We start from the raw sequence: 12543 nt of genomic DNA, 5'->3' as shown, positions 1-12543 counted from the left end.
AAATCTGGGTTATATTGGTTTAACTTGCAGTGGAGCTAGACTTAACCGAGACGTGCATGTCCAGACGTATAACTCCACTGGTTTAACTAACTAGATGTAAAAATCGGTCACGGCTTTTATGCTAGTACAAGCTGTTTGATGATCAGGGACTGATTGTTCTACCCCGACCCACAATGGGCCTGGTTCTTCTCTCCCTTATACTGTTGTAAATCAGGGGTAACGCCGTTGGAGTGGGTGGAGTGATACTGATGTAAAATAGGGATGAGAAAGAGGAGACTCTGGCTTATTGAGGACTCTTCTATCAGACCAGATGAAATCAATGGGACAATTCACCAAGCAAGGTGCTACCCAGTGTCGGAAAAGGAATCAGAAATTCACCTGGACTAATTTTGGCCTCACAACCTCTCTGTGAGGTAGTGACATCTCATTGTTTCCATTTTAAAGATGGTAAAACTGGGACACTGAAAGGGTAAGAGACTGCCCAATTCAGACAGTCAGTCACTGCCAAAGCCAGGCGTAGAGCCCAGATCTCCTGGGGCCTATGTCTGTTCCTTAGGCACATGTTGTAGAGCTTAGAGCAGGGCTCGCTCCAGCTCTGCCTTCCCAGCCTCAGTAGGGAGGTTTTGGGTCTCTGAACATGGCCTCTCCCTGCCTTGGCTTCCCAGCCCCGGTTTATATCTGAAGAGCAGCATGGTGACATCACGGCAGCTCAGAGGCCAACTTTGGGTACCCGTGTCTCTGATATAGAGAAGTAGGCCAGTAGCATGGGAAACTAGGGATCTTAGTCACATGACTAGTACTCATTCACTCTTAATTGCTGCTACAGGGAAACAATAGGGCACATCTGTCCCAGCATTAGAACACTTTGAAGGACCAACACCCCATCTCATCTCAGAGCAGACCTCTGGTAGGAGGCAAAACTTTTCCCAGCAGGTTGGGAAATTCCAATCTCTATTGTGGTAAATCAGGACAGGCCTCTCCAGGGAAGCATCGCTGAATGCTACAGTTTCAGGCTCGCAATGGAGGGGTGAATCAGGCAGTGTGTTTCCAAAGGAGCACTCTCTCTTTCGGTTTCCGAGTTAGCATTGTCAAGGGTTCTATGAAAGGCCTTTGGAAAGGAAAACACTTTTCTTACATGGTCACCAGCACCTTCTCCTTCCTCTGAACTTTCATCTAGTAACAACTAGTCAATTGTTTGTCATCCCCCCATCAATTATTATAACATTCAGCTCAGCCAAGGACAATCCTGGTTCCAACACTTGTCTCACAACTCCTGTCCCCTCTAACCATGAGCCAGTTCTCTAAGCTCTAGGCACGTGTCCTGGGACTCTTGTGTTACCGGTTTCTTTCACAGCCTCCTGCAATTCGCCAAAGCACCACTCTTGTCACCAAAGGTTGCGTTTGGGTTCACTGAGTTGGTTCTCATTTAATCCACGCTGGGGTTTCCCCCATTTCCTCCCGATGTTACGCTTATCTGCCTAAACCCTGTCAAATAGCAACGAAGCAGCTTCTAACTGTCTCTCTGGTCCCCCCATTCTCTCTCTCTCTCTCTCTCTCTCTCACACACACACACACACACTCACTGCGGTTTGCCTCTTATATCAGGCTCATAGGGAGAATTTCAAAATGAAAGGCTTTAATTGATGTGATTATGCCCTCGAGTGAGACTGGAAATTGGGTTGGTCTGTAAATTAATGGCACACTAAAGGTCACCCTTTGTGTGCGGCCTCGCGCTGTCAGAGTGGCAAAGGCTCATCTGTTATCTCCGTGAGACAAACAGATCAGACTGTAGGGCCTAGGCTTTTATTTAGATGTGCCCCAACTCTGCAAACACAAGCCATCAACCCTGGCAGAGGGACTGGCCCTGGCTGGTGGGATGCATATCAACGAGGAAGGATAAGTATTCGGGGAAGGCGCTCCTTCTGAGCTCCAATGATAGTGACACTCACATTCATTAAGGCCACAAGGATGACTTTTCTTCCTGCCCTTTGTCACCTCCCTGTTTCATGTTTAGCAGCTGCAAAAAATGTAACTGAAAAGTGAACATGATGCCTGTGAGAAAGGCCACATTGACAGCCCTGATCCGTGTGATTTGTCTTCCAGGCAGCGGCATTCTGGGCAACCCCAGCCAGCACATTTCACTAGGATCCACGTGGAGTGTGACCCCATCTCCATGGACTATTCTGTCTTGGGATGATTGGTATCAATCTTTTCTTCCTGACCCAAACTTGTAGCCTGCACCTCCTTCTAAAACAGAACCAACTCCAAACCCAAGTGCTGTGATGCTGCAGTTGGCACCTGTCACTACGAACAACTAAGATGACATGAGCCACCAGCCTCATTCCCCACAGTGACCTAAGCCGGGATTGTAGAGCGTTTGAAAAAGGTTAGCCGTTTTTTTATCTCTCCATATAAATGTTAAAAAGCAAATGATTATTTTAGTAACGAGAATGTCACCGGGAGTTCCACAGAGAGCGAAACAACCTGTTTAGCATGGAACCTTTTCCTTGAGAATTAATCCTAATTTAGGATCCAATTATAAACATCGAGGGTGATATAATGGCCTGAAACATTAGTCAAGGCAAATTCCATAATTGATGACTGCTAATATGAAACAGTTTGAAAACGAGAACGCATTTTGTTTTTAAATTCCACCTCCTTCCCCTCCTCCAGAGAAATCTGCCAGGCTTCTGGAGCGAGAGCACTTCAAGAGAACAAAGACCCTTTGAAAGCTTCTATTTTTCCCCCTTTCAAATGCTTATCTGAAAGGACATCTTTTTCCCCTTAGTTGCTGTAATCATAAAAGCACAGGTGACAAACTGCTTCATACCAGGAATCATCAATTCTAAGTCATTTTTTTGTTATAAAAAAGCAGCAGCAGTAAGAGAATTCAGCCTCTGTACTACCAGATGATCCCAATCGTATCACTGGGGGTTGCGGGGGGGGGGGGGGGGGCAACAAACTTGAAGTGACAACTTTTATCTCTGGATCTCCTGTTACGGAAATGTCAAGTTCCTGGGTGATGAAATCTCTCTGACAGCTCCAGACATTTGGTACTGTTGCCAGTGCACTCCAGATTTCCTTGGGAAAGAGCTCACGAAGTATTGTATTGGCTTGTGGTGCAAACTCGCCCCATGCGAGAGTGTTTTACTGATCCAGGAACAGGTTTTATTGTATGTAACAGGTTGAGGACTGCCAGGGTTATCAGGTTTAAAGGGACATATTATTACGTTCCAACCACCGATGGCTTACCAATACACCAAAGGCTAGGTTTGCTGGTCCGGTCAGTGGTTCCAATTGTGTGTTCCCTGCAGGACAGCAAGTGAACTTTAATGTGATGGGTCAAAGTTATCCTTGGTGTAAATCCATTGGACAGATCATGTAAATTGGTATAGCTCCAACGACTTCAATGGAGCTTTGCTGATTGACATCAACTGAGGGCCTCTCCAATTAATGCCTCTGTAATTACAATTAGCTGCAGTGGAGTCATGTCAGGGATGAACTTGGCCCTCTGAGTTGAATGCCAATAGCCCCATTACAATAGCTAGATGAAGGCTGCTAAATGATGCTTGCAAACACTCCTTGGCCTCCCAAACAACTGGTCACAAGAGGCACGTTTGCCCCCTGTACAAAGACAAAGTAGTATCTATATTATTACTGTATTTAGTCACTGCATGAATGAGGTGTGTTCATACAGAGGTATGGGGAATCTTCGGTCCATGTGGGGCTTGTGTGTGAACAAACATATTCAATGCTTGCTGCGTGTTACCCAGTTTAAAAAGTTTCAGTCACCCAATCAGGAACGGAAACAATACTAGGTGACTTAAGAGACCAGTGACATGCCATGAATGAAGAGTGTGAGGCCCACCCCATAGGCTGCAAACTGGATAAACTCGTCACCCAACAATTGTGAATAATGATTCAATTAATAAAAATCAAAGTGTAGTCAGAAAACTGGGCTTCATAGCCACATTTTGGAGTGGAACCGCACTTTAATATTAAACACACACACACACAATTAGAAGTGTTTGTCTTGTTCAAGTGAAGCATTCGGGACTTCTGTTAAGTAAGGCTGGAACTCAGCTTTTTTCCATGTGTGCACCAGCTACCTCTGACCCAGTCCTCATTCACTGGGTCATCCTTCACATCCTTCCCTCCCCAACCGGGCTGTGGTTCCCTTTCCCAATGGGCTGAGGAAGTGGAGGCCAGAGTTCCGTGCACGGCCATCACTCCTCGTTTCCAAGGTGACTATCTCCTTTCCAAGTCTTTGGACTCCAAGGTGATTTCTTGTCTCTGAGCGCAGCATCAGCTCTGCGAGCATTTCCAGATGCAGTGCTGAGATGCCCCTGCTCTCTGGGATGTCTTTCCAAGGTTTGGTCAGATAAGACCGAATGAGATTGTCACACACTTAAAATATATATATATATAAACCAAAGTCACCCTCCAACAGTTCATGGGGCTTTTCTCAAGTTTTCTTTTGCAGACATAGAAGTGTAACCATTAAAGCAAAGAGAATCCTGTGGTGAGCCAGATATCTTAGGAGACAGATAGGAGCTGCTGGTGGGAGATGGACAGCTCAGGAAGTCAATGGGTTTTGCTTTTGTGCCTTATACAGATTATAGGTTCTAATGCCCTGAAGTCCTGGGGCAAAAAATCATTGTATCTGGAGTGGTGGAGTGTGACCATTAGTGCACAATGCTGCTGACTCACGGGGACGATGATTTTCACCCTCTTTGCACTGGGGAATGCATGAATGAGGGAATGCACCCTCATTGCAGGGAAATGGTGACTTGGGCCCAAAGGAGTTGAAAAGTTTCTCCTGGGTTTGCATTTGAGACTCAGATTTGGCTCTACAGCCTCAGAGGCCCAACAGTGTAACGTTTGTAACCTACCAGTCCCTCGGGTCGGTATCCCTACCTAGAAAGTAAAAAGAACTAACGCTTGTATTGAAAGCCCCTGATGCCAGAGAAAGGAAGACCCAGCCGGTGTTTCTGCACAGCTCCCCTAAATGCACGCTGCCCACTGGAGAGAAAACTAATCAACTGACTTCCAATCCACAGTACCTCTGTCCGGTGGTGAAAAATTATAACCCTCCCCAAAACAATCCACCGAGAGAGACAATAGCCTGTGCCCGAGGACCTGAATCACCCTGGTGTGATTCCTATTTGGTGCCACAGGACACTGAGAAATTCCTCTGTGCTGAGCCCCATTGCCACCTCTGTCTCTAAACTGTTTGTTAGAGGTTAACTCAGCATTAATCTTTGGACTTAACAAATTAGGGGTCAGGCTTCTTTTGTGAGGGTGGATGAGATAATCTGCTTATCCGGGAGTCCATCACACTGATGCAGCCCTTCCTAGCTGAGAAGAGTTAGTGCAATACCATTAGGGATTATATCCTTCACCCTCCCAGCTCCCATAAACCTCTCAAGCTTTGCCGCCCAAGTGATGTGCTTTGGGATAGTTGTGCCAAGCACTGATAGCATTGCATCAGAAATTGCTGCTTCGCAGTTTAAAAGCCTGTAATTTTTGTTCCACCACAAGCTTTAGTGCACATCATAATGGTGCTGTTTGTCAATAGTCAATACGAACCCCTGGGAGAAGAGAAGGGAGGGGAATTGAGAGGGAAGGAGCTGATGAAAGAGGTGAAATATTGTTGTCCAGTGATTAGATCTGGGGCTGGGAGTCAGAACTCACCTGGTTCTATCTCCAGCTATGCCACTGACTCACTGTACAGCCGAGGGAAAATCACTTCCCTTCGCTATTTCCCCATAGGTTAAAGGCGGATAATAACATCTGCCACGTACAGTGCCTAGCACAATGGGGTCCTGTCCATGACGGGCTCTGAAGCATTACAGTAATACAAATAATAATACTAATAATTCCCAAGAATGGCTGGAGGAGCTTCAAGGCATGTGTCCAACTTAGAGATCACACGTCTGAAAATGTGTTACTTGTCTTTGTCACCATATCCCTGTGGCCAGATCCCCAGCAGGTAGAAATCGGCATTGCTCCATCAGTGTTCATAGCACCATGCCGATTCCACTCCTGCTGAGGCATTGTGACAGCAAGAGATTGCAGGAGTGGCAAAGGTTTCTCTCTTCTTTTCAGTCTGCTTGCTTTGTGCACTTTACCAGCATTGCACGTAGAGTCTGTTTAAGAGCTTCCACTCTCTAGTTACTTCCTGGTTGTGTGGGTCTTTCCTGCAGCAGCAGAGAAGGGGAAAAGATATTTTTATCAAAGAGGAGAGTGTGATTGAACCAGAAGGGGATTCAGGTGCAGAGGTGGCACCTTAAACTACGTCTAATTTTTTTTCATTCTTAAACCGACTAGATTTTGAGTTAGGGGATGTTTGTTAAAGTGCTTTGGGATGCTCAGATGAAACCATGGTGTAACTCCAAAGTATTATCATCATTCTCCTTTGAGATGGCTCATTATGACACCAAAGCCATGACTGGAACAATCAGCTCAAGTCCCCCCACAACTGCTCAACTGCATTTCGAGTGTTGAAAAAACAGGGGGCTCTTTACATCACAGCGTTTGGCTTTGGAGGGGTCTTTAGTAATGCTCTCCTGGCCGGGAACACACTGTAAAACAAACTGTCCACGCCTACTGTGCAGTCCTGGAGCACTCACAGGAATAAAGACTTCCCCTCGGGATGCTCAGCAGGATGGTGAGAGAGAGACTGCCTCCCCTGCAGCAGAGTTGTGTAAACATGTGGCAGACAGCAGGTCCCGGGAAACAACCCTGGAGGTGGCAGCAGCCCGTCTGGTGACACGCCAAGTGCTGATGCTGCTCGTACACTGAATTTGGATCACCTTCGCAGACGGGGCTGGCTGCAGGGTCTTCCATCTGCAGCTCTTGTCTCATTTGTGGTAGGGTGTTTGTCGTGAATGACATGGGGTCGTCATGACAACCCCAGCACCATGCTACGTTATCCAGAGCCTTGGGTAATCTATCTCCCTGACCCATATCTGCTCCCCAAAGCACCCACAGAAATTTATCCATGCCCAGCCCTCAGAGCAATGGCTCAGTCTTTGGCCTGGCCTGTTATCACTGCTTACCTCCGCACTGAGACCTTTAGCAGTGACCTCAGCAGTGTTAAGGTACAAAAACATCCCCAGTGCACAGAATTTGGGACAGTGCTAAATCTGCTGATATAACACATGAGGTCCCTATTAAGGTTTTGCATTTTGACCCCCAGCTGGATGGAGCTGGAGTATGTATAGCTTTTGGATAGACGTTTGTTATGGACAGTGTTGCAGGCAATACAAAGATGGAAAGGAGTGCACTAGTGTTTCCTCTTCACTTCTTATTTCCATGGGGATGGACGGGGTGCCTTCAAACAGTTTTAGCTGCCCCTGAACATAGGTTTTGTTTGCTAGCTTATATTGCAATCAGGGCCCCGTTGCTCTAGCTGCTGTATGAACACAGAAAGAGAAACTGTTTACCCTGAAGAGATCACAACCTAAACAGACAAAGCAGATGGAAAACAGGGGTGAAGAGGCTTGCCCCTGGTCACAGAGAAGGCCAGTGGAGAACTTAGACTGCAGGTCTCCTGACTCCTAGTGCAGCACATGCTTCCTCTTGGAGTCCTGTTCTCCTCTGAAGAAGTGAAAAGCACTGAAACATGGAGGGAGAAAGAGAGATGTGGCTTTCAGATCAAGATCTACAGTTTCAAGAGCTTCAGATAATTCAGTGACTCATCCAGACATTTTGCCCCAGGCACCAGCCAGAATTGGGCTGCCTGTTTGCAGTTTCATCTCCTCACCACCGATATTTCCAGATTTAGTAAAATGAGCATTTTAAGAACAATTTTTTGAGGATGTTCAGAAAAATCAGCATCATAAACATAACTAATTACGCTTGGTGTGCACTGATTGAATGTTATTTGATAATAAACCCAAGTAATCTTGTCCAGGAAGTGTTGGTAGATAGCTAGAACCCTAGGTAGTAGTATACTATTTTCTGTGCATTGAAATAGAGAAACTGAGAGCCAATTAGTTCTACAAGCCTCTTTGCTTCTCAGGGCCTGATTCTCTGCAGGCATTACTCCAGTGTGACACCAGAACTGTTGGAGTTACACCAGCATCAGACTGAAGTAATGTGGTGAATCAAGTCTTCTGAGTCTAGTCTTCCAGCGGCAGGCAGTCCTTAATCAATCAGTAGAATCCAGAAATGCTATGTAGGTGCTGCTGGTTTTATATATATTAGTACTTGAATCCTGAGCGTCGGTTAAACATTTCTGAGGGATTTGGAGTCGCAAAGTGATTGCTACACATGTCAGAGTTTCGCTTTCTCCCTCTGTGACATCTCTTTGTAAGTCTGTTTTGAAGAAGGCTCTTCCTCCCCCCACTCCTCTTTTGAAGATTTGTATAAAACTTTAATTATAGTGGCACTGTTTAAAAAGGATCATTACATCTCGTGAACAAGCAGCAGTCAAAAGTGATACACAACTACACTGCAAAATATCAGGGTGACAAAATACTCACAATGCTATCTGCAGCGTGTCAGCTCATTCAAGGCTGTGTAACACCTCAATTTGTAAAGAAGATCGCATGCCGTGCCCTATGATAAATGTTTAAATGAGGTGTTCAGACAAGTCGGAAGAAGAAGGAACTGATTTATTCTTCTGCAGAAAAAAAATCCCCGTCACACCTGCTAATAATCCTGCAGATGATAAAACCCAACTTTCAAAGTGAGCCTCTCTCCGTGCTCTAGTGTATCCCAAGCAGTCAGGAGGAGATAAATGGGATTTGATTGTAATAACTGTCCCAGATCTTTGTCCACCTCTCAGAAGCTAAACCCCAAGACTTTGGGGCTAGATTTTCAGTGGGGTCTTAGCCCCAAATTCTTTTTCCACCCAATTTTAAATACAACATCTTCACTTTTTGTACTCAGGCACACTTAATGTGGCTTAGAGCCTGCTCTAAAGCCAGCATGGGTTGGCCTAAACTATGGTGACCCGACCCTCCATGGCTTTACCATTATTGCCCTGCCTTTCTGTACCACAGGCCAGGGCTAGCAAGCTCACAAGTAAGGTGAGCATGTGAGATGTTTGTTCTGCTTGCTATCGTGGCTGGTGCACGTAATAAGAGACAAGACCTAGCTCCTGCATAGTGTTTTCATTCATAGATCTCAAAGAACGTTACAAAGGAATAATATTATCCTGGCTTTTCACATGGGGAAACTGAGGCACAGAGGGAGGCAAAGTGACTTGCCCATATTCACTCAGCAATCAGTGGAGGATCTGGAAACAGAACTCAAGTCTTCTGGGTCCCTCTCCAGGGCTCTGTTTACTAGGCAGCGCTGCCTCTCTCCATAACTATTGGCCAACAGTCTATTACCGAGGCCAGCTAATGGAATTATCCCCTTTTGCTCAATGTCTGTGCTGAAGATCTGTAGTTCACAGCCTGCAGACAACATGTAATGGGGCTTGTTACAGACATTATAGCAATGATTCAATAAGTCACATTTGAGGGGAATATGGCAAATAATTGCTGAACTCGAGAGAATAAATCGCAAGCATAAGGGGCAGTATCATAAAGCAGGGAACCAATATAGCAGCCTACATAACACCATTAGTCTGGGACCAGAGGCGTTTGATGTAGAACAAGCGTTGGCATGAGCCAACAGGTCTGCACTTATTTATTTTTTTCCCTACATTTAATAAAATGCTCTGGATGCAGCTTTCTATGCTCAATGTGTTTTATTGTTTCACTCGCCCTGAAATGGGAACTGCAGGCGCTTTGATAAATGGATCGAAAGGTTTGGCTAGTTTCCTTGTAGCTTCCTTGTTCTCTCCTGAGACTGTATCGTGTAACTGCTTACAGAGACCTGTGCAGCGAGCAGTTCCTGACGTAAGGGGAGCCTCGGGACCAGATTCGAGGGAAGAGAGGTGCGGGGGTGGCAAGAATTGGCTAGCAGGGCAGTACTGTGCGGGGAGCCCAGGACTGAAACAGCAAGAGGTGCTGCCGGACAAGACACAGGGGTGCTGGCTTCACTGAGTGAGGAGCCCAAGAATGGGCTAGTAGGGGGATGCATCAGGCAGGGCTGGGGTTCGTTGGCAGAACTGCACGGGGAGCCAAGGGCTGGAACAGCAGGGATGCTGTAAGACAAGGTTGAAGGGCATTGTCAGAACTGTGTTGCAAGCCTAAGACTGGAATAGTGGCGGCGGGGTGTGTGTGGAGATGCTGCAGGACAGGGCTGAGGTGCATCAGTAGAGCTGTATCGGAGCTCAGGACTGGAACAGCAGGGGAACTAGGGGGAGGGAGGCTGCAGGTCAGGAGTGAGCAGAGCTGTGGTTGAAAAACTTAGTACCCGGCAACAGTACTTTAGTGCTAATGATCTTAATTCCTCACTTTCTTGGAAACAAACCTATACCACCAATGAATGGAAAGCAGAGAAAAGCAAACGAGACAGACTCCTGCCTTGTGTTTGGAAGTCCTCCAGAAAGGAGCTGCTCTGCCTCCCCGTGTCCCCTGGTTCCCGTTCTAGCCTTCTGTGCTGGCCGCCAACAAAAGCAGCCTGCAGGTAGTTCGCTATCACTCTAGCTGAGAGAAAGACCCCGGATGGCTAGAGCGAGGGAAGGAGCAGTATATTAGCTGTTGAATGACATCTGTGGTTTATGATGCCCTAGAGAGGAAGGGAAACAATTAAGGAATTGATAGTTTTGTTTTATTTCTAAAGTGACAGAGACCCGGGGAGGTCTGCTGGGAGAATATTGTTTGGAAGCAGAGTGAGATCATCCGGTAGAAGGAATTCTAAACCTGACAGTGACCTTGGGAGCTGGAATCCAGCAAAGAAATAAACTGCCAGGTTTGTCATGGTTCGACACCCCCGCCCCAGGCATGTTTAATAATATATAGACAAAACAGAGCTATTTGGGGGGCATTACACAGTGCTCAGTTTCCACTATGTAACACAGATACTGGGAGACAGAAATACATTCCTGACTCTGTCACTGTCTCACTGGGTGGCCATGGGCAAGTCTCTTTGCTTCCCTGTGCTTCGCTTTCCTCATCTGTAAAATGCGGATAATTAACCAGAGTCACCTTGTGTGAGGCACATAATGAGAGAAGTCCCTGCCCCAAAGAACTCAGTCTGAATAGACAGAACTGAGGATGTGAGAAGGGAGCAGAATTGACTTGTCCAAGGGCAGCCTCAGAGGTGGAAACAGGTCCCAGATCTGGTTCTAAGCACTGGACCGTGCTGCCTTAGTCTGTGGCTAAAGCTGCAAAGTACTCTGAGGTACATACCTGGGGGTCGAGACTGTGCCCTATCCCTGTGCAGAGGCATGGCCCCGACAGCCTGCCTTGCGAGCTCATAATGATGGTGCAGCGCAGGCTGGATGACATGGCGTATCTGTTCTCTCTCCCAATGACACATCCCTCTTTCCAGCAAACCAACACAGGGGAGCCGTCTCTGTCTGTATCAGCCGCGGCGGCAAGGCCGCTTTGCTGTTCAGATCCCCCTGGCTCCGAGCACATCCTGGGAAGGTGGATCTGGATGTTCCTGAGGTCTGTTTCATGTGAGCTCCAGGCAGCACCCTGGCAGTATCCCCTTGGCCTATGGCTGATCAGACCAGCTCTGACCCAAGAGGCCACCCCTAGGGCAGCGGGAAGGGATGATTGAGAAATACTGCAGAGACGGGGCAGGGGATGTGCACTTGGATGGATGGTCTTTGGCTCAGGAGAGCTGTTCTGTGGCCTACATGGGAATAAGCTGCTGGTCTGAGTCCAGCCCTTCCTGGAGTATTGTCTGTGTTGCTGTCCCTCTCCCCAAGGCATCGACGCTCTATGCAGGCTGAACTCCAGCCAATCTCCCTGCCTGCGGGCGTGTTGCTGGTGTGGGAAGCTCGTTCTGCCACCACCGAGTGATATAAGCAGAGGGCCTCAGTCGGCAGGGGCGTCAGTTCAGTCCCTCTCACCAGCCCCACACCCACCTCCAAAATCACACTGATATGGGAGCTGTGGACAGGTGAAACATTTCCAGGCTTAGGTCCATGGCTGGGGAAGTGGAAAAGCAGCGTCTGGCTAGTAATTCTCGCAGGGGAAGGGGTTGGGACCTGCACAGACACATAACATGAAACAGCCACCAACCAGTATTAGTGCTTCACAAGTCTCAGTCCCGCCCTTCCCCCCTGCTGACTGCTTTTCTGGCCATCACTGGAAGCAGCCGAATTCAAGTCTCCAGCAGGGAAGAGCAGCCCATCTATCACCATGAACATCGCTCTACCATCGTCCGTATCGCCATGCGCTTCGGCCTCTCCAGGGTCTGACTGGTACTTATGAGTCTAGAGACACTGCGAAGTTTGGTGTCTATGCCTGATGCGGATATTCAGCAGGACCCTGCCTCTCTCATGGTGGCAGCATGTTGGCCCCTGATGAGTGATAGAAAACCACCAGAAAGCTGAGAGCTTTCTTTCTTTCTTTCTTTCTTTCTTTCTTTCTTATTTTTGGTCTCCTACTCCCCATCCAGAGCCCTACGGGCTGCCCTGGTGCTGTGTCCATCGGATACTGTCAAACTCTTCCGTTCCAGGGGAAG

General features: G+C 47.4%; 1 long non-coding RNA gene across 2 annotated transcripts in view; it reads left to right on the top strand.

The window, feature by feature from the left end:
* LOC103305908 (uncharacterized) overlaps positions 1 to 12543 on the top strand; it is a 335760-nt gene that overhangs the window by 198500 nt on the left and 124717 nt on the right. For both annotated transcript variants that reach the window (XR_010592996.1, XR_010592995.1), the window contains one exon: positions 2104 to 2386. This is a non-coding gene — a long non-coding RNA (uncharacterized LOC103305908). The remainder of the gene's footprint in view (positions 1 to 2103; positions 2387 to 12543) is intronic.

The sequence above is a fragment of the Chrysemys picta genome, chromosome 16 (assembly GCF_011386835.1).
Source record: "Chrysemys picta bellii isolate R12L10 chromosome 16, ASM1138683v2, whole genome shotgun sequence".
NCBI lineage: Eukaryota > Metazoa > Chordata > Testudines > Emydidae > Chrysemys > Chrysemys picta.
Note: the sequence above shows the minus strand (reverse complement) of the source record. Positions and strands in the feature narration are given on the sequence as shown.